The sequence below is a fragment of the Thalassophryne amazonica genome, chromosome 8, assembly GCF_902500255.1.
Source record: "Thalassophryne amazonica chromosome 8, fThaAma1.1, whole genome shotgun sequence".
In the NCBI taxonomy this organism is placed as follows: Eukaryota; Metazoa; Chordata; class Actinopteri; order Batrachoidiformes; family Batrachoididae; genus Thalassophryne; species Thalassophryne amazonica.
This window is the reverse complement of record NC_047110.1, coordinates 92,889,196-92,908,683: the sequence shown is the minus strand read 5'-3', so window position 1 is coordinate 92,908,683 and position 19,488 is coordinate 92,889,196. Positions and strand designations below refer to the sequence as shown.

General features: G+C 42.1%; 1 protein-coding gene across 1 annotated transcript in view; it reads left to right on the top strand.

Moving 5' to 3' along the window:
- The window catches only part of LOC117516100 (neural-cadherin-like), a 540,129-nt gene that overhangs the window by 81,186 nt on the left and 439,455 nt on the right, over positions 1-19,488 (top strand). The gene's annotated exons all lie outside the window — the stretch shown is intronic.

The window sequence follows — 19,488 nt, the reverse complement described above, 5'->3', positions numbered from 1 at the left end:
TGAAATGTCCCTCATCAGTCCCAGTGACTTGGTAATTACTTTCTTAAATCTCTGTTGGTCAGAAATCATTTATCCATAATCTCTAATCAGAGATAACATTTGGGCTTGGATTAAGGAGGCATCCCACACCGACATAATGAGCTTAAAAAATAATAATACTAAAATGCATCTATTGTATGTCACATTATTTTACATTAGTGCCCAACAGCAGAAAAAACCATAATGCAGTCACATTAACTATAACAACAAAAAGCCCTTTTTGTGAAGCAGTAGATTAAAAAAGCAGTTTAAATTCACTTCTTTAAGTCCAAACCACTTCTTTAAATGAAAAATAATGTTGGTACGGTACATGAGGGACAGACACAGGGCAAACGTAATCATATAGAAGATGACTGACTACAAGTTGTACCTCCGCCAAGGCTCCAGTCACCTTTAATTTAAACCCAAACCCCCAAATCATTATTCCATGCAGTGGACCACCTGTCTCTGAAAATATGTTGTTTTGTTTAGCGCATCTGAACAATGATCTGGATCTAGACCAGTCTTTGGATCCGAACAGTCACCTTTGATTCTGACTGTGACGATTGCTCACCTTTTTCTGATTGGTGAATTGGTGATCTGTGAACCTCATGGCTGTTTCTGATTACTAATCTTTGAGCCTGTTCTTTGATTATAATCACCCAACTTTGACTGATTGATTTGATCATGTTCCTGATCTTTCATCGTAATCACTGAGCTTACATCCTGATTGCTGAACTTTTGATTCTGATGAATTAGCTTTTTTCCTGGTCACTCTGTCATGGTTCTCAGGGGAGCTGGGCACAGCAGGAGGAAGGAGGCACAATGCAGACTCACAAGCAGGTGGTAGGATATAAAAGGCTTTATCACAAATACAGGCAGACGGTCTGGTACACAAAAAGGTAGTTAGTGATGCGAAGGTACAGGCAGGAGTTATATATACAATGGCGATGTCAAAAAATACAGGCTGAGGTCGGAGCACGGCAATCAGAGTTACAAGGGCTGTGAAAAAAGGCGAGGTTGAGAAAAACAGGCACGGTTGTCAACAAGGAACTATGGCTAGGAACTAGAGGTGGAACGGAGATAGTAACATCAACAAACAACCACAAAACACAACTCAAAGAGTTAAATACAGTACACAGAGGTTAATTAGGCAGTGATGTGAAACAGGTGTGGTGAGCTGGCAGGAGGAGGGCGTGGACTAACAAAGATGAGAGACACTGTGTGAGGCAAGAGAGTGCAGTGACAAGTGAGTGAGGAGATTACAGACAAAATGGGGAATGGCCAAACAGAGATGAGGAAGTGCAGGTGCAGGACAACAGAGTGCAGTGATCAGAGAGAGACAGTGATACAAATGAAACTGGGTGTGAATACATGAGAACAGAGATGAGGAGTGTAGACGAGGGAGTGCAGAGACAACCTGGACATAACTAAGAAACATAAACTAAGGGCCCTGTCCCACTGGCGTTTAGGAGGATTTGCGTATGGATTGCGCACAAAATTGGCTCATATTTGCTTAACATCCGCAATATGCGTGAAACATGTTTGTATGAGTCGGCTGACACCCGCACACGTCCGCAATTATCTGCAGAGGCACATTTTTCCGTTTCCATGGTTTTTGAGCTGCACAAAATTTTGGCTGCGGATGACATCCGCCTTACATACTCCATACATACTCAGTACATACACAAACATAATCTATGAGCTGTGTATTCGCCGTCATCTGCTGATATCCACAACTGACAGGGATTTGCGGCGTGGCAGCAGACTGCCTATATAAAATAATTATTTCTTGGCGGATTAATCATTTTATTCTGCAAATTGCCTGTTGAAAACGGCTCTAATCACCTCCTGAATCACAGAGGAAGCTGCAGCTGGGCCGTTTGCGCGTGTGCACGGCTCCAGCTGCAGAAAGTATTTTGAGCCGTCTATAAAGGTAATTCTTTGACTTGTTTAAATTGTCAAGGCATGAAAAAACAGTTGCGTGTTTTCCTTCTTGTCTGCAGCTGTTACAGTATTTATTTCTATGTTTATAACAGATTTAACTTCTTGTTATGTTCAGACGAGCTGCGCTCTGATGCGATCTGCTGACGTCACCACTCGCTCTGTTCACTGCTTCTTTACTCCAATCAACTCGTCCAAGTCCAGCAGTTGCTCCAGAGCCTGTATTGTTGGTGTGTATAGTGATGCCGAGGGCCCAAGTGTGCTTCATTTATGACCACAATGCAGATGCCGTGCAGATGCAACACGTGTGCGATGCATCATAATACACCCGTAATGATAATCACAATGCGTCAGATCCGTTTCCTCACTACATGCGTTATACAAACGTGATTGTTCATCATATATTCGCTATATATTATTAATATATCCATAATTCCATCACCCATATTGGCCTCTCTTCATTGGCTTCCTGTTAATTCTAGAATAGAATTTAAAATTCTTCTTCTTACTTATAAGGTTTTGAATAATCAGGTCCCATCTTATCTTAGGGACCTCATAGTACCATATCACCCCAATAGAGCGCTTCGCTCTCAGACTGCAGGCTTACTTGTAGTTCCTAGGGTTTTTAAGAGTAGAATGGGAGGCAGAGCCTTCAGCTTTCAGGCTCCTCTCCTGTGGAACCAGCTCCCAATTCAGATCAGGGAGACAGACACCCTCTCTACTTTTAAGATTAGGCTTAAATCTTTCCTTTTTGCTAAAGCTTATTAGTTAGGGCTGGATCAGGTGACCCTGAACCATCCCTTAGTTATGCTGCTATAGACTTAGACTGCTGGGGGGTTCCCATGATGCACTGAGTGTTTCTTTCTCTTTTTGCTCTGTATGCACCATTCTGCATTTAATCATTAGTGATTGATCTCTGCTCCCCTCCACAGCATGTCTTTTTCCTGGTTCTCTCCCTCAGCCCCAACCAGTCCCAGCAGAAGACTGCCCCTCCCTGAGCCTGGTTCTGCTGGAGGTTTCTTCCTGTTAAAAGGGAGTTTTTCCTTCCCACTGTTGCCAAGTGCTTGCTCACAGGGGGTCGTTTTGACCGTTGGGTTTTTTCTGTGATTATTGTATGGCTTTTGCCTTGCAATATAAAGCGCCTTGGGGCAACTGTTGTGATTTGGCGCTATATAAATGAAATTGATTTGATTTGATTTGAATTCATACTAGGACATTTGTCAATTTTGGCCATTTTTGTTGCGGACGACAACGAACGCCCGTAATTTGTGTACTCAATTCATGCTCAATTAATCCTCTCCCCACTAGGACACAGCCCTAACAATACTAAAATATCAAGACCAAGAAGAACTAATGAAGAAAGGACGCATGGAATCTCAACACAAAAAGATTAATACTAGACAATAAAATAGAAAAGACAGAGAAGAACAAATTAAACCCAAGACTGCATGGAATATCAACAAGAACAGATTAATACTTGACAAAATACAAAAGAAAGCAACAAGAAAAGCAAAAGCTGAAACGAGAATGGAATTGATATGTGGCGAGGTTGTAAAACACATAATATAATCAACGGCTGCAATGAAAAACATGGCAAATAAAACCTGTGACAAAAAGCAATCATGAACAAAAATCAAAGACCTTGGATCAAAGACTAAACTAAACAAGAGTGGAACACAATATGTGACAATAGTGAGGGGAGAACAGAAACAACAAGCTGTGACAAAAGCAAAATAAACCGATTGTCAAAAAAGCAGACAAAAAGAAATCAATAAGGACAGACTGACCGAAAAACATAACGATCACAGAGTGAGCAGGGGCAAATCATGACACACTCATCTTTTAGCCTCTTCTTTGATCCTGATTTAATCTGTGATCATGTTTGATAGTTGTTGACTGTTTGTGACCATTGATCCTGATCAATGTACTTCCATCCTGATTGCTGATATTTGATCCTGATCATATGAGCTAGATGATGAAGCTTTGAACCTGCTGAGGTAAAGTCACTGACCTTTTATTGTGATTGCTGATTTTATTTTAACCTCAGTGGCTGATATTTGACCCTGATCACTGAGCTTTGATCCTACCTGCTATTGCTCTTGATTACTCACCAGCAGTGGTGGGCACAGTTCCGCTAATTATCAAAGATAATGTTTTCATTATCGGATTAGCTTTTCAGATAACTTTGAAAACCATCACCGGACCAATGATCTTCCGATAAGTGTAATATTTTTGCAGACATAGCTTTTTGCAGTAGATACGCAGTTATAGCCTCTACAAACAGAAAAGAGTGTTATGTGCCGACGCGGGTTGAGGAGCGGACCTGCGTCTGACTGAACCCAGCGCTAAAATAACCAGAAAGCGGTTCCAATAACAAAACAATTTATTTTCCCCCTTTTGTGCAATACTCGGTGTACAAACATAAAACGCGTCTGTCTGGCGGAGTGAAGGACAGCGCGCTCTCCAGCGCCCAAAGGGATCGAAGCCCGACGCCTCTGGACCCACGTTCACCGCCAAACACCCCCCAGGTGGACACGACAAACCGACTCTGTGAAGGATAGAAAAGGTGAGGTAAGTCAGCAGCTACAACTAATATCCTTCAAAGGCACACACTATCAGCAACACTTTCAGGTCTGAATTTAAGCTTATGTAAATGAGCAGCTTCTCACAACAGGTGGAGGATCATCTGTCCGCACGCCACGGCCATGAGAAGCAAGCTGCACAACTCTCATCAATATTCACATATACTGCGTAACAAAATACCAAATTACTGTTAACAATTATTCAGACAATCAAATCACCTCTGATGTGTGCTGACAGCATGTGTCCCTCACCCGTCCTCCTTCGCAGGCACGATGTGTCAAACCCAGGCGCGGTCCTCAGCGTCTCACAAACGAACATCACAAGGTCAAGTTCCCGGCAATTCTGCTTGAATCACACATGGCTTAAATACAGAACGCCATCTCATTATCTGCTTCAGCTGAAAGTCCTTAAGGTTGCACGTGAGCATCGTCCACAGGTGCTGCATATCACGTTGATGAGGGTGAAGGACTCTTCTGCCAGCACCTTCTCCACAGACAATAAATCAGTTTGCATACCACCTGGAGAGCAAAGAAAAGAAAAGAACACCAAAAAGTCCAGCCAAACCCCCCCAACACACAACAAAGAGCTGGTTTCAGAAGAAACCACTCTGTCCTCTGCAGGCAAAGAACTGGTCATAGAAAAGAAAAACCCATTTATTTTGACGCCATACTGATACACTGGCAATAGCACCCAAGTCATCCAGAGGCATACAGTTTTAACTTATGGTTAAAATTTTAACCAAACTAATTTTGGACAGATTATTTAAATTAAAGTCACTTCTGAAGTTTTATAAAGTGAAATTATCAGAACTATGTTTTAGTTTTAAAGTAGTGCACTAATTTTGAAGGTTTTAGTGTGTACATGGTGTGTGCGCAGTGTATTATGGGTAAAAGTTCATGACAGGAGAAATGCATTTGAGACACTCTGATCAGGCTCCACACGGACAACAGCATTAAACTCTTTGTATATTGTGCCTAAAACTTTCGTGAATATATTCTCTGGGTTTATAGATGTTGTTATTGTGTTTGTTTTATGTAAAAATGCCAGAAGAAGCCCAGGTTGCTTTTCCAAAAGCCGAAAAGTCTGTTAAATTGTGATTCAGGCCTTGTGATATAACCAGCGTCAAAATGCATAGAACACTGGCATCTACTGGCGACCGGTTATATCACAGTGTTGTCGACCACAGGATTTTAAAATTATCTGTAGGTTTCCAAAACCTGAGAGACCCCACACGTGGAGCTAAAAACAAATCATAGATCTGACAGGTTTAGTTGTACAGTGTGTGGTGTCAGCCACACGGTAAAAACAACACACACAAACAGATTTCACACACGAACATTCCCAGGTCAAATATCTCGCTTTCTGATTGGCTGCATGTCACATTTAGCTCCTCACATCCTTCTGAGCAGATCAGAGTGCTCTTACAAACCACACACGGCAGGATTATCTGAAAAGATTATATTTAGCATCATCACGATTGTTGGGGCGTCCTTAAGATTGTCGGAAGGGGAAGATCGGGTCTGATATCTGCCTAATTATCTTGCCATGTGAACCAGTCTTGATATTATGATGCATCATGGAGCGACTGATTGATCTGTTACAATACCACACCGAACATGTTTTCACTATTATTTGATTTCTTTGTGCGACTGACATCGTTATTCAAGCATTCAAAATGCGATTCCTTTCGCCACACAATTCCAACCACACACGAGAAAGTTTTTTTGACAGTTCTTGTTATTGAAAGAAACCTTGTCTCCCTAACCGGATAGAGTTGTGATGTCATCACGTGTGGGCTTAGGCGCTGTCTAGCGGGATCTTGAAAATGTTTTTCTTTTTTATACAAATGAAAAAAATTACATATTTTACAAATGCACATTTATTTGTAAACACCAACACATAACATTGATTCACTTGTGTTGTTTTTTACATAGAATGAATGAATCAACCAATCAGTATGAGCGGAGGCTTAGGTACCCCTTTGGGCATCTGTGTGTTAATGTTCAAATCTTCAGAATTAGTGCATTATTTTAAAATTAACAGACATGTGTTATATATCACTTTGTACATTTTAAGAGTTTACAGTAATGTAGTTATTCTATCTGGAATAATTTTATTTTTAAAGCAAAACCATAATTCAAACCTGCTTTCCATTTCAAGACCTCTACCTCATTGTGGGACCACTGTATCCTGTCAGGGTAAATGATGCTTTTCTACAGCATGCGGCAGAGCGTACAAAGACAAGCACTGGCTCATTGGCTGTTTGGGTTTGTGATTGCCATTGGTTCTATTGTAGAGAAGCTTGAATCTTCGACTGGACTGGGTTGCTTGACACGAGGACATTTTGCTTCAAATCACAGAAGCTTCCTCAGCTAAAATTCTTGCTCTGGTCATCTGACTTCTGTCTTGACTCTTGTAGAGAAGAATAACAGAAGCCACAAAAGCTGGAGTTTTAAACCTAACCAGACCCCTCCTACCGAGAGGCAGACTGCTATGGGCTAGTGACTAAACAGTAGCTCTAATTAGCACCTATTGTGCTCTAGTAGCACCCTCCGAATGACAGGGCAGCTGTCCCAACTAATGATGGGACAGACGCCTCTCCTGACGGCTCCCCTGATGACTCTCCTGATGACGTGAATGACTCATTACCATGAACAAAAGACTGAAACTGCTTTGACCTGAGTATCCCCATTGTAAACAGGGGACAAAGCGTATCTCAGACCCCCTCCCCGGTTAAGGCTGGGTTTAAACTGTTTCACATAAAATGCCTCCTTCACTCCTCTCTCAAACCATTTCCTTTCTCGGGCTAAGATTTTAACTTCCTTGTCCTCAAACATGTGGCTAATGTCTTTAAGGTGGAGAAGAACTGCAGACTGAGGTGCAAACAGGACGTGCCACTCAGGCCTATTGTATGTAGCACTGATTCCATCACTTACAATTTGGCCAAGCACCTCAAGTGGATTTTGGCTCCTCTGGTGGGTAACTCAGACCACCATGTGGAGAATACACAAGATTTTGTGAATAAGATCAAGGACCTTCAGCTGGAGGCAGATGAAACTATGGTGTCATTTGATGTGACATCATTGTTCACCTGCATCCCCACTGTGGAGGCCGTCACAGCTGTGAGGCAGAGGCTGCTGGAGGATGCATCTCTACTTGAAAGGACCAAACTTACCTCAGACCACATCTGCCAACTCTTGGAGATCTGTCTCAACACCACTTATTTCCTGTTTAGTGGGAATTACTACCGGCAGATCCATGGTTGTGCCATGGGGTCTCCAGTATCCCCCATTGTGGCCAATCTATACATGGAGCTAGTGGAGAAGAGAGCCTTGGAGTCTTTCACGGGCATTGCTCCCAGTCACTGGTTCAGATATGTCGATGACACATGGGTTAAAATCAAGCAACAGGAAGTGGAGGCCTTTACAGAGCACACCAACTCGGTGGACTCCAATATCAAGTTCACACGTGAGGATGCCAGAAACAACCATTTAGCCTTCTTGGACTGTGATGTTACGATTGGAGAGAACAGGCAGCTCCAGACAGGGGATTACAGAAAACCCACTCACACTGTCCAATATCTGCTCTTTGGCTCAAACCACCCCCTTGAACACAAGCTCCGGGTGATCAGGACTCTTCAACACAGAGCCCTACAGGTGCCCACAACCACAGAGGGAAGGGCTAAAGAACAACAACATGTCAGGAAAGCCCTCACAGTATGTGGTTACCCACGATGGTCCTTGGATTAGTACAAAAGTCTCAAAGAACAAAGAGACCAGACAGACAGGAGACGGAGCCAAGAAGAAGAGGAGTGTCTCTCCCTTATTTAGCAGGAGTAGGGGAAAAACTACAGAGGATCTTAAGACAGTACAAAATCCCAGTTTACTTTAAACCTGTTAACATCTTGAAATAGTAATTAGTTCACCCTAAGGACAGGATCCCTAGTTACAAACAGAGCAATGTAGTGTATTCTATCAGATGTCAGGAAAACTGTAACGAACACTACTTAGGTGAGACTAAGCAGCCGTTACACAAAAGGCTATACCAGCACCGCAGAGAGGGCACTGGTGGACCTCAGTCTGCAGTTCATCTCCACCCTAAAGACACTAACCACACATTTGAGGACAAGGAAGTAAAAATCTTAGCCAGGGAAAGGAAATGGTTTGAGAGAGGAGTGAAGGAGGCATTTTATGTGAAACAGTTTAAACCCAGCCTTAACCGGGGAGGGGGTCTGAGACACGCTTTGTCCCCTGTTTACAATGGGGTACTCAGGTCAAAGCAGTTTCAGTCTTTTGTTCATGGTAATGAGTCATTCACATCATCATGAGAGTCGTCAGGGGAGCCATCAGGAGAGGCATCTGTCCCATTATTAGGAGGGACAGCTGCCCTGTCATTAGGAGGGCGTTAACTAGAGCACAATAGGTGCTAATTAGAGCTATTGTTTAGTCACTAGTCCATAGCAGTCTGCCTCTTGGTAGGAGGGGTCTGGTTAGGTTTAAAACTCCAGCTTTTGTGGCTTCTGTTATTCTTCTCTACAAGAGTCAAGACAGAAGTCAGACTACCAGAGCAAGAATTTTAGCTGAGGAAGCTTCTGTGATTTGAAGCGAAACGTCCTCGCATCAAGCAACCCAGTCCAGTCGAAGATTCAAGCTTCTCTACTATGGAAACAACCTGGACAACTGAGAACCTTCACAGAAAGATTGGTTCTATTAGAATCTTTGGCGGTGTTTAAACTCAAAATCAGCTTCTTAGTCGCTCAGAGTGTATGGGAGGCAAAATTTAAAGTTATTGGTTATCTGTAGCTTCCGATACATTTTTAGGCAGTTTACTGGTTTAGCGTTAAAAAGATAACTGTTCAGTTACTGATTTCCAATTATCAAAGCTAACTTTTTGGTTAGCTGTGCCCACCACTGCTCACCAGTCACCTTTGACCATCATCGCTTTCTCCAGTTTATTGATATTTTTAGTGTTGTTCCATGTCCCTGTTTGATCCTGATCACTAACCTTTGATCCTCAATGCTGACCTTTGATCTTCTGTTTGATCAAGACTTAAATGGTTCTTGTTTGGCCCATATAACACTTATCAACAAACTCTAATCTCAATAAGCTATTTAGTCTTTGTGTAAGCCTGCAAATAAAAGATGCAGGTGTGTGAACACACAACCTAGAGCTTTAAATGAAAATACATTTTGAGTCAATATAAATCAATTATATTTGGGTACGTGACTTGTTTTGTTTTGTCGGTCACAATAATCATTTGTAGTTTCTTGTGATATTGTCAACCACCACTTGTGATGTTCATGTCCTAAAACCTGAAAAGCCTCTGCACATAAGAAGGCCTGGTTTTAGCACCAGTGAGACATTCTGATTGACTCAATGGTACAAATTGAATCCTCATCTTTACAGCTCGCAGGCATTTGATGAGTCATTTTAAAAAGTGACTAAGATTCCAGTCATGGAAATGTTTTTTTTGCTTCCAATCTTCTGCCGCCTCCCATTAAGCTGATGTCTGGTCATCTTGTTACTTTGACATATTACAATTCTTACACATACCTATTTTAATGGTGCAGTGACGTCAAACGCAAATAAGCAGACTCCTGCCACTGTCCAGATTTAAATGCAGCAGAATCTGTGCTGATTATAATCCAGTCCCTCTCAAACAAGAAGAGTAATTTTAAGATGATTGACTGTGCAGCCACACTTGGAGATGGAGGAGGGTGCTCCGAGTTTGTGACTCAGCCCAGGGTTCAGACATTTTAAAAAGAGGCATAACAATTATTGGTATAACTTGTTTGTGTTCATATTCATGATGCTCATGACTGGATAGAAATCAAGTTGTGAAACACCACACAAGTATCTACCCTCCTGTGGTTTTGAGCTGCATGAATGTTTTTTTTGTTGGTGTTGTTTAGTTTTTTTTTGTTGTTTTTTTTTTTTACAATAAATGGAGTGCTAATCCTGCCACCAAGCTCATTTATAGACTGATTTAGACTGAGGACCACCTGCAGAGTTCAATACTAGACAAAGTAATTTTGTGCTCAGTGGCATGCTCTCACATTTTCTCAGTGAATACTTGGAATACATAAAGGGTATGTTTTGGCTCTGACACTGTTCAGTACTGGGTGCTGTGTAGGGTTGTGGAAATCAGCACCTGAGGTGCTTTTGTTACGAGGAAAGGTTTAATGACTTTTATCTCAAGGTCAATGCTGTCATCTTTGCTGAATCAATACCTGATTGCAGCACTTGAGAAGATGAATGAGGAATCAGAGTGTCTCTTGAGAGGCACTTTGCAAGATTTAGGTAATGATGAGGTTACTGGACACAATTGTTTGGGGATCCCAATACCTTTGTAGGAGAATGAATGTCCAAGGGTTTAGGGTCCTGATGCTTTATGTCTTGCTGTGTGTTTGAGACACTTGGATGCTAACAAGTGACCCAAGATAATGATTGGATGTCTTGGGTACAAGGTCTAAGGACTAGGGCTCAGATGAAGACTACCACTTACACTGTGGTCATGTGGTCTTATTCTCCAGGTTATCTGTGTAATTTGTTCTTGTTATTATTGTCATGGGTCATATTTTGATGTTTGGATTGTATCCATGTTATCCTGTCTCTGGTACCATTTATCTATTCTCCACTTTGTTGTATTGTTCCCCATGTTATTTTGTTAATTATTGATTATTTTTTTAATAATCTCTGTTTTATGGTCAGTCCTGTGTTTCAGTTATCTTTGGTATGTCATTATTCCTGTGTTTCAGTGTTAAATGCTCCCTCTCTCTCTATCTGGTCTCTGGCTCCCTCATATGCCCTCTGTTTTCTTCATGTGCATTTGATCAATCAATCAATCAATCAATCAATTTTTTTATATAGCGCCAAATCACAACAAACAGTTGCACCAAGGCGCTTTATATTGTAAGGCAAGGCCATACAATAATTATGTAAAACCCCAACGGTCAAAACGACCCCCTGTGAGCAAGGACTTGGCTACAGTGGGAAGGAAAAACTCCCTTTTAACAGGAAGAAACCTCCAGCAGAACCAGGCCCAGGGAGGGGCAGTCTTCTGCTGGGACTGGTTGGGGCTGAGGGAGAGAACCAGGAAAAAGACATGCTGTGGAGGGGAGCAGAGATCGATCACTAATGATTAAATGCAGAGTGGTGCATACAGAGCAAAAAGAGAAAGAAACAGTGCATCATGGGAACCCCCCAGCAGTCTACGTCTATAGCAGCATAACTAAGGGATGGTTCAGGGTCACCTGATCCAGCCCTAACTATAAGCTTTAGCAAAAAGGAAAGTTTTAAGCCTAATCTTAAAAGTAGAGAGGGTGTCTGTCTCCCTGATCTGAATTGGGAGCTGGTTCCACAGGAGAGGAGCCTGAAAGCTGAAGACTCTGCCTCCCATTCTACTCTTACAAACCCTAGGAACTACAAGTAAGCCTGCAGTCTGAGAGCGAAGCGCTCTATTGGGGTGATATGGTACTACGAGGTCCCTAAGATAAGATGGGACCTGATTATTCAAAACCTTATAAGTAAGAAGAAGAATTTTAAATTCTATTCTAGAATTAACAGGAAGCCAATGAAGAGAGGCCAATATGGGTGAGATATGCTCTCTCCTTCTAGTCCCCGTCAGTACTCTAGCTGCAGTATTTTGAATTAACTGAAGGCTTTTTAGGGAACTTTTAGGACAACCTGATAATAATGAATTACAATAGTCCAGCCTAGAGGAAATAAATGCATGAATTAGTTTTTCAGCATCACTCTGAGACAAGACCTTTCTGATTTTAGAGATATTGCGTAAATGCAAAAAAGCAGTCCTACATATTTGTTTAATATGCGCTTTGAATGACATATCCTGATCAAAAATGACTCCAAGATTTCTCACAGTATTACTAGAGGTCAGGGTAATGCCATCCAGAGTAAGGATCTGGTTAGACACCATGTTTCTAAGATTTGTGGGGCCAAGTACAATAACTTCAGTTTTATCTGAGTTTAAAAGCAGGAAATTAGAGGTCATCCATGTCTTTATGTCTGTAAGACAATCCTGCAGTTTAGCTAATTGGTGTGTGTCTTCTGGCTTCATGGATAGATAAAGCTGGGTATCATCTCATGTAATAAGAGATAAATAGAGGCATGTTGGTTCATCGATGGTATGAACTCATCCAGATATGTTGGCTGTCACTAGTGATGAGCCACAAAGTGACTTTCAAACTCCATGGGGGTGTTTGATAAAATGCTTTTGCGTCCATATTCCTTCACGCATTGCCTACTTGAGACATGGTACTAAGTCCACAAGCATTGGCAGGTGTAAGGCAATGTCTACTTACAGCACTGAATGGGGTCAAATTCCCAGGCTGCTGGGTTATGGCACATCCTTCAGATAGTAGTGAGAGTGGAACATGGACACTTATAAAATATAGCTACTTGTCTAGTGAGTGGTACACATGGCCTACTGGTGAAGCAGTCACGCCCACTAGTAAATGAGGAGAAAACAACTTTGTACCAAGACATGAATGTAAAAGCAGCCTTGAACATAGCAGACAAATGGCACCTAGTTTCCACTCCCCTATTCAGTGGAGTAGTCTCCTTTAGAATCCTCTCATGCCATCCTTTTTCTCTGTGTAAGACATGTGCATATATATATATATATATATATATGTGCACTTTTTGCTGACTATATGTGCCTGTCTTCTGTGCATTGCATGCCATATTACTAGGCTGAGATCCGGTTTGTTTGGGCACATTGGTTATTTATTGGTCTGCCCACTAAAAGGTTCTGGGGTCACACTGGATAAATACCAGTATTGTTTTCAAGAATGATGAAGAAAATGATGAAGTCGTTTGGTTGAAGGGTCAAAAATCTTCACTTTCCCTCACTGGGTCGATTCAGCTTCCTGACATCAGCTGCATGAGTGAAGTGAGACTTCACTGAAAAATAACACGCATGCAGTGTGATTCAGTCAATGATCAACAATGTGTCTCCATTTCTTTTTCAGGCAAAATCTAACACCTTCGTTGATTAAATAACTGGTGATCAATAATTTGCACTTACTTTGGCCCAGTGAGACACAACACTGGTTTAACTAAATAACTGGTGATCACAAGTAACTAATCTGCACTTACTTTTGCCTAGTGACCACCACACTGTATTAATTCCCTAAAGTGTATTAGTGTGACAGAAAAAAGTGTGATACTTGTGTGACAAACTGCAACAGAAACATTTTCAAAGTACTACTATGGGTCAAATTACAAGTATAAGACCCTCATCTTGACTCTAACATTTTCCTGTTTGAAATATATAAACCATACATACAACTATGGTCAGAGGTTTACATACTAGTACATTAAACTTGGTTGGGATTATCATGGCAATGTTGGGACTTAAAATAATTGCTATGAACTGGTCTATTTACAGGATCTGTCATAGAAAAATCAAAACAAACAACAACACAGAAAGACTTGACAGAAGGAAGTGCAAAGGTTTTAACTTGAGTTATCAGAAATCAAAACAGTCAAAATCATATCTATAGGATCAAGAATATGCACACAGCATAGAAGAAGAAGAAGAGGATCATATTTAACGTGGGTAACCAACGAAAGCACGAAGCTTGTTTCCAGGAGGGTCCATGGCACGTGTCTCTCACTTCTCCCCAGCACTGTTGTTGAGAGTGCCATTTGGGAGCGTGGCTGCAATCGGGAAGCGAACCCGGATCGCTGGTGTCCCAGTCCAACGTTGAAACCATTATACCACCACCTCCCTGCATAACTGTCCCTTAGGAAGTTTCATAGGAGCCAGAGCAGATTCTGCCAGAATTCTGGTTGGACATGATGTGACAACTCTTTTTGGCAGTGCTGATAAAGTTTAATTAAAGTTTTTGGTTTTCTGGCATGAGCCCAACCTAAACACAGTCCAATATTTTGGACAGTGTTGACGTCAGGACTTTGGTAAGATCACTCCAAAAGCTTAAGGTGAGATTGCTTTATCAGTTTGTCAGCCAGCTTTGAAGTGCCTTTGTAGGGCCACCTAATTAGTCTTGCTGGGTAGCAGAAAGAGGCTGTTGTAATGGTCATGTGTGTCTGACTTTGTTTGTCTGTCCATGTGACATCTTCAAACCAGACCAATTTCAATCACACTTGGATAATCTCAATGGACCATCCTTTTGCAACACAGACCATGACATAGGTCTAAGGTCTCAGGAACTAGAGGAGGTATTGAAAATTTCTGCATAAGCCTCTGCTCTCCTTGGGCAAACAAATATATCACCCTTCTGGCATCAGCAAAGTTAAAAAAAAAATAGCTGGTGAAGGTAAGGCACTAGTGGATGCTTTGTCTCTCCACGTTTCAACAATCTAACTGATGGGTTTCATTTTTCCAGGTAAAATGAAACGGTAGTTACCTCAGTGTCCTTATTTACTTCATCCACTATGTGGAATGCACCAGTCTCATTGGCAGCTAAACAACCTCAAATCACGATGGTACCACAAACATGCTGAACACCTGGGACAGTGTTTTTGGGGTTGAGTGTCTTATCCTGCACAGCTTCAGACATACCTCTGGTCATTGCGGTCATACAACTCAACTGTCATCATGTTTGATGGTTTCTGGGTTGTTGCTGACCATCTGAACCAATTTCCTCTCATCTGTGGGTGACAAATTAGGTCTAGGATGTGTAACCACATCGTGCAGCTGCTGTGAAGAAAAACTAAATAAGAAATAAAAAATACATGCTGCAATGGTTTTGTTCACGTGGGAGCACAGCTGCTTTTCACAGCAGCTGCGCAATATGGTTACACATTGCGCAGCTGCTGTGAAAAAAAAAAAAATTGCATGCCACCCACGTGACTCGAACTCGCGCCTTCCAAAAGCTCTAATTGCCAGTCAGAAACTTTACCACCAAGCTACACTCACTGTTCTGTGAAAGCTGCAGGAACCTGCCTGATATGAAGAAGAAGATGGACGTATTTAAAATGAAATAAAAACACCACATTGATCAAGCGAGCAATACAAATATGATCCGTCTGTTCCTCTGTAGATGACCCATGGTCACAGATATACAGTAATGAAATGACATGAATGAGAAGCAGTTTGCTCTTCTCATGTCCACATCTGCTGGTCTGGTGCATCCAGCAGTAAACAATCTTAAACAATAGAGCTGTGCGGCTGAGTCCTGCATTTGTGTCCAGATGTCTCTGTCCACTCGACCTGATATCCCTCCTCTGCAGATGGCCTCAGCACTAATATGTTCATTCCTAATCGTGTCCATTGTCATCACTCCCAAAGAGAATTGCAACATCTTCAGCTCTGCTACCTCCAGCTCTGCCTCATGTCTTGTCCTGTCTCTAAGCCGTGCAACATAGCTGGTCTCACTACTGTCTTCTAGACTTTCCCCTTCACTTTTGCAGATATTCTTTGGTCACAAATCACTCTTTCCACCTTTCTCCACTCACTCCACCCTGCCTGCATGCTCTTCTTCACCTCCCTACTGCATTTTTTATTACTTTGGACCGTTGACCCAAAGTATTTAAACTCACATACTTTCACCACTTCTACTCCTTGTAACCCTCTATTCCACTGGGCTCCCTCTCATTCACACACATGTAGTCAGTGATGCTCCTACTGACTTTCATTCCCCTGCTCTTCAGAGCATATCTCCACCTCTCCAGACTACACTCAACCTGCTCTCTACTCTCACTACAGATCACAATGTCATCTGCAAAGTCACAGCCCATGGAGACTGCTGTCTGATCTCATCAGTCAACCTGTCCATCACCAATGTGAACAAGAAAGGACTCAGAGCTGATCCTTGGTATAATCCCACCTCGACATTGAATTAGTCTGTCTTCCCTACTGTGCATCTCAGCACTGTCACACTATCCTTGTACATGTCCTGCACTACCCTCACATACTTCTCTGCCACTCCAGACTTCCCCATGCAATGCCACAACTCTTCTCTTGACACCTTGCCATAAGCTTTCTCTTAATCCACAAACACACAATATAACTCCTTCTGGCCTTCTCTATACTTTTCCTATTCTCAGAGCAGACATTGTATCTGTAGTGCTCTTTCTCAGCACAAAACCATATTGCTGCTCACAGATCTTCACCTGTTTTCTTAGCCTAGCTTCTATTACTGTTTCCCATGACTTCATGCAATGGCTGAACAGCTCATAATGTCTCTGTGGTTACTGCAGCTCTGCACATGACCCTTGTTCTTAAAAAAAGGAACCAGCACACTTTGTCTCCACTCCTCAGGGATCCTCCTATTTTCTAAGATTTTATTAAACAATTTGGTTTGAAACTCCACTGCCATCTCTCTTAGACATTTCCATCCATCCACTGGCACATCATTTGGACCAGCTGCCTTTCCACTCTTCATCCTCTTCATAGTAGTTGCTCTTACTTTATCCTTACTAATCTCTTGCACCTCTTGAGTTACTCTATGCACATCATCCAGCCTTTTCCCTCTCTCATTTTCTTCATTCATCAGAGCCTCAAACTATTACCTCAACCTTCTCAACACACTCCTCATTTGTCTGGCCAACCAATACAAGTCCTTTTCTCCTTCCTATTCAACTTCTTGAACAGCTTGCCTTTTTTTTTTGGCTTTTGCCACTTTTCACCTTACATCGCATCTCCTTCTACTCCTGTCTTCTTTCTTCATCTCTCCAACTATCTCAATTCTGTGTTGCCAACCTCTTTCTCCTTATGTTTTCCTTAACATCTTTGTTCCACCACCGAGTCTCCTTGTCTTCCTTCCACTGTCCAGATGCCACACCCAGTACCTTCTTAGCTGTCTCACTCTTCACATCTGCAGTACTTTTCCAGTTGTCCAAAATAGCTTGCACTCTATCCAATGTCTTTCTCACCTGCTCACTGAATTTCACACAACAGTCTTCCTCCTTCACCTTTCACCATCTTATACATTGTTGTGCTCTCACTATCTTCTTCTTCTTCACCTCTAAAGTGATCCTCCAAACTACCATCCTATGCTGTCTTGCTACACTCTCCCATGTCACTACCTTACACTTTTCAGTTTCTTTTAGCTTGCATCTCCTACACAGAATATAGTCAACCTGTGTGCACCTTCCTCCACTTTATATGTCACCCTGGGCTCCTCCCTTTCCCTAAAGTAAGTATTCATCACAATCATTTCCACCCTTTTTCAAAATCAACAACCATTTCAGCTTGGGACTCCTGCAAGGACGGTTGCATTCCTCCCCTCCCCTCTCCTTTCTGTTCTCTATCTCTGCTCCGACCTTCAAAGTCCCAGCTTCACCAGACTGTGAATTCTTCAAATTAAGATTTCGATTAACCATGGAATTGATCACCTGTCACTCAATGTTATTGACACCATTTTTTTCAACAAGGAAATTAGGGCTGGGGGATCCTGCGTGCTCTGATGGAACCTACCCAGCGGGCTATGCTCTCAACGCCTGAGAGAAATGGAGCATAGCATGCTTGGCTCCACTCTCTGTGGAAGACGCTGAGGATTCATTTCTATTCACTTTTATGGTGGGAGGTTTGGCACTGATTGGTTTGTGCGCTGCCCTGATCCACAAGAATATTAGCAAGACGGCTGCAACCAGAATCTCATCCCCTCATGTGTCTGTCATGATTAATGAGTTGGGCAGTGCTGTGTAATCTCAGACTGCGTGAACTCTTTAACTCAAATGCAAAATGGATACCATCTTGGAGCATATTGCTGCATTGTAAAGGAATGTGCTGCTGAGGACCGGAGAATATTCTTCATAAATTTGGACTCTAGATGGTCAAAGGTGCAGTAAATGGAATTCTGTATCTCTCCGCCTAGCATCAACATGGCAGCCTTATTGGCTCCTGAAGGTCAAATGCCCTGCTTTTCCCCCAGAACGATCTCCGGCCTTGGTGAAGGAATTTTGCTCCCCCTTCTCATCTGTCTACCACCCCCAGCCTGCTGTTGCCTAGCAATGTCAGACTTTACAACAGAAACGTAACTCATCTGCACATGACACGTCTCCCCCCGTCCCTATTACCCACCCCCCTGTGTGTCTCTCCACTCCCTTCATCCTGGCTTCCTCCCTGCCACCTTGAAGGCAGTGCGTTTTTTACTGCTGCAACCTTCAACTCCCCAAGCTGGGTGGCGCGGGCCCTTCCTGCTGCAGCCTTCACCTAATTTGCCTCAATTTGGATGATGTATTAACCGTGATTCATTTTATTTAGGTGAGTCACTGACTTGGTCTGTGAACAAAGACTGTTTTTGGAGAGCAATAACTGATTTAGATGTCCGTGCCTCTGGTATTTAAATATTGAATTTGTTTAAAACAGTGGCAAGAAAATCACACAATCAGCGCACGGGTTAGACAGCACACGGGTTAGTTTATGTGGTTATGAGTTTCCTCCTGCTTAGCGGGTAAAATACATGTTAAATACTTTTCATACCAACGTAACTTGTTTTAGCTGGCACTGTTTTATCACAAATGTGTGAGTTTGTGCATTTACTGACGTTCACGCATTCCGCTTTAACAGTCATTAATTATTTAACAGCCTCTTGGAGCTCTGACAGGCTAAAAAGAGTTTAAAAATTTTTAATTCTTGATACTTTTCATCCAGATTTTAATGTTCAATGGACAGATTTAAAAATTAAATTGTCCTGTGTCCAAGACAATTATTAAAGGGGTCTTATTGTGCAAAATTACCTTTTACAAACATCTTCAAAGTCCCACAGTTCTATATGTTTTCACAGACATTCTCCTGATTTAAGATGATGTTTAATACCTCTGTGACATATGTAACAGAAATAACCCAGATCCTCTCATTTTACCACAGAATATTAAATACACACACACACACACACACACACACACACACACACACACACACACACACACACACACACACACACACACACACACACACACACACACACACACACACACACACACACACACAGCATCACCTTAATTAAGTGA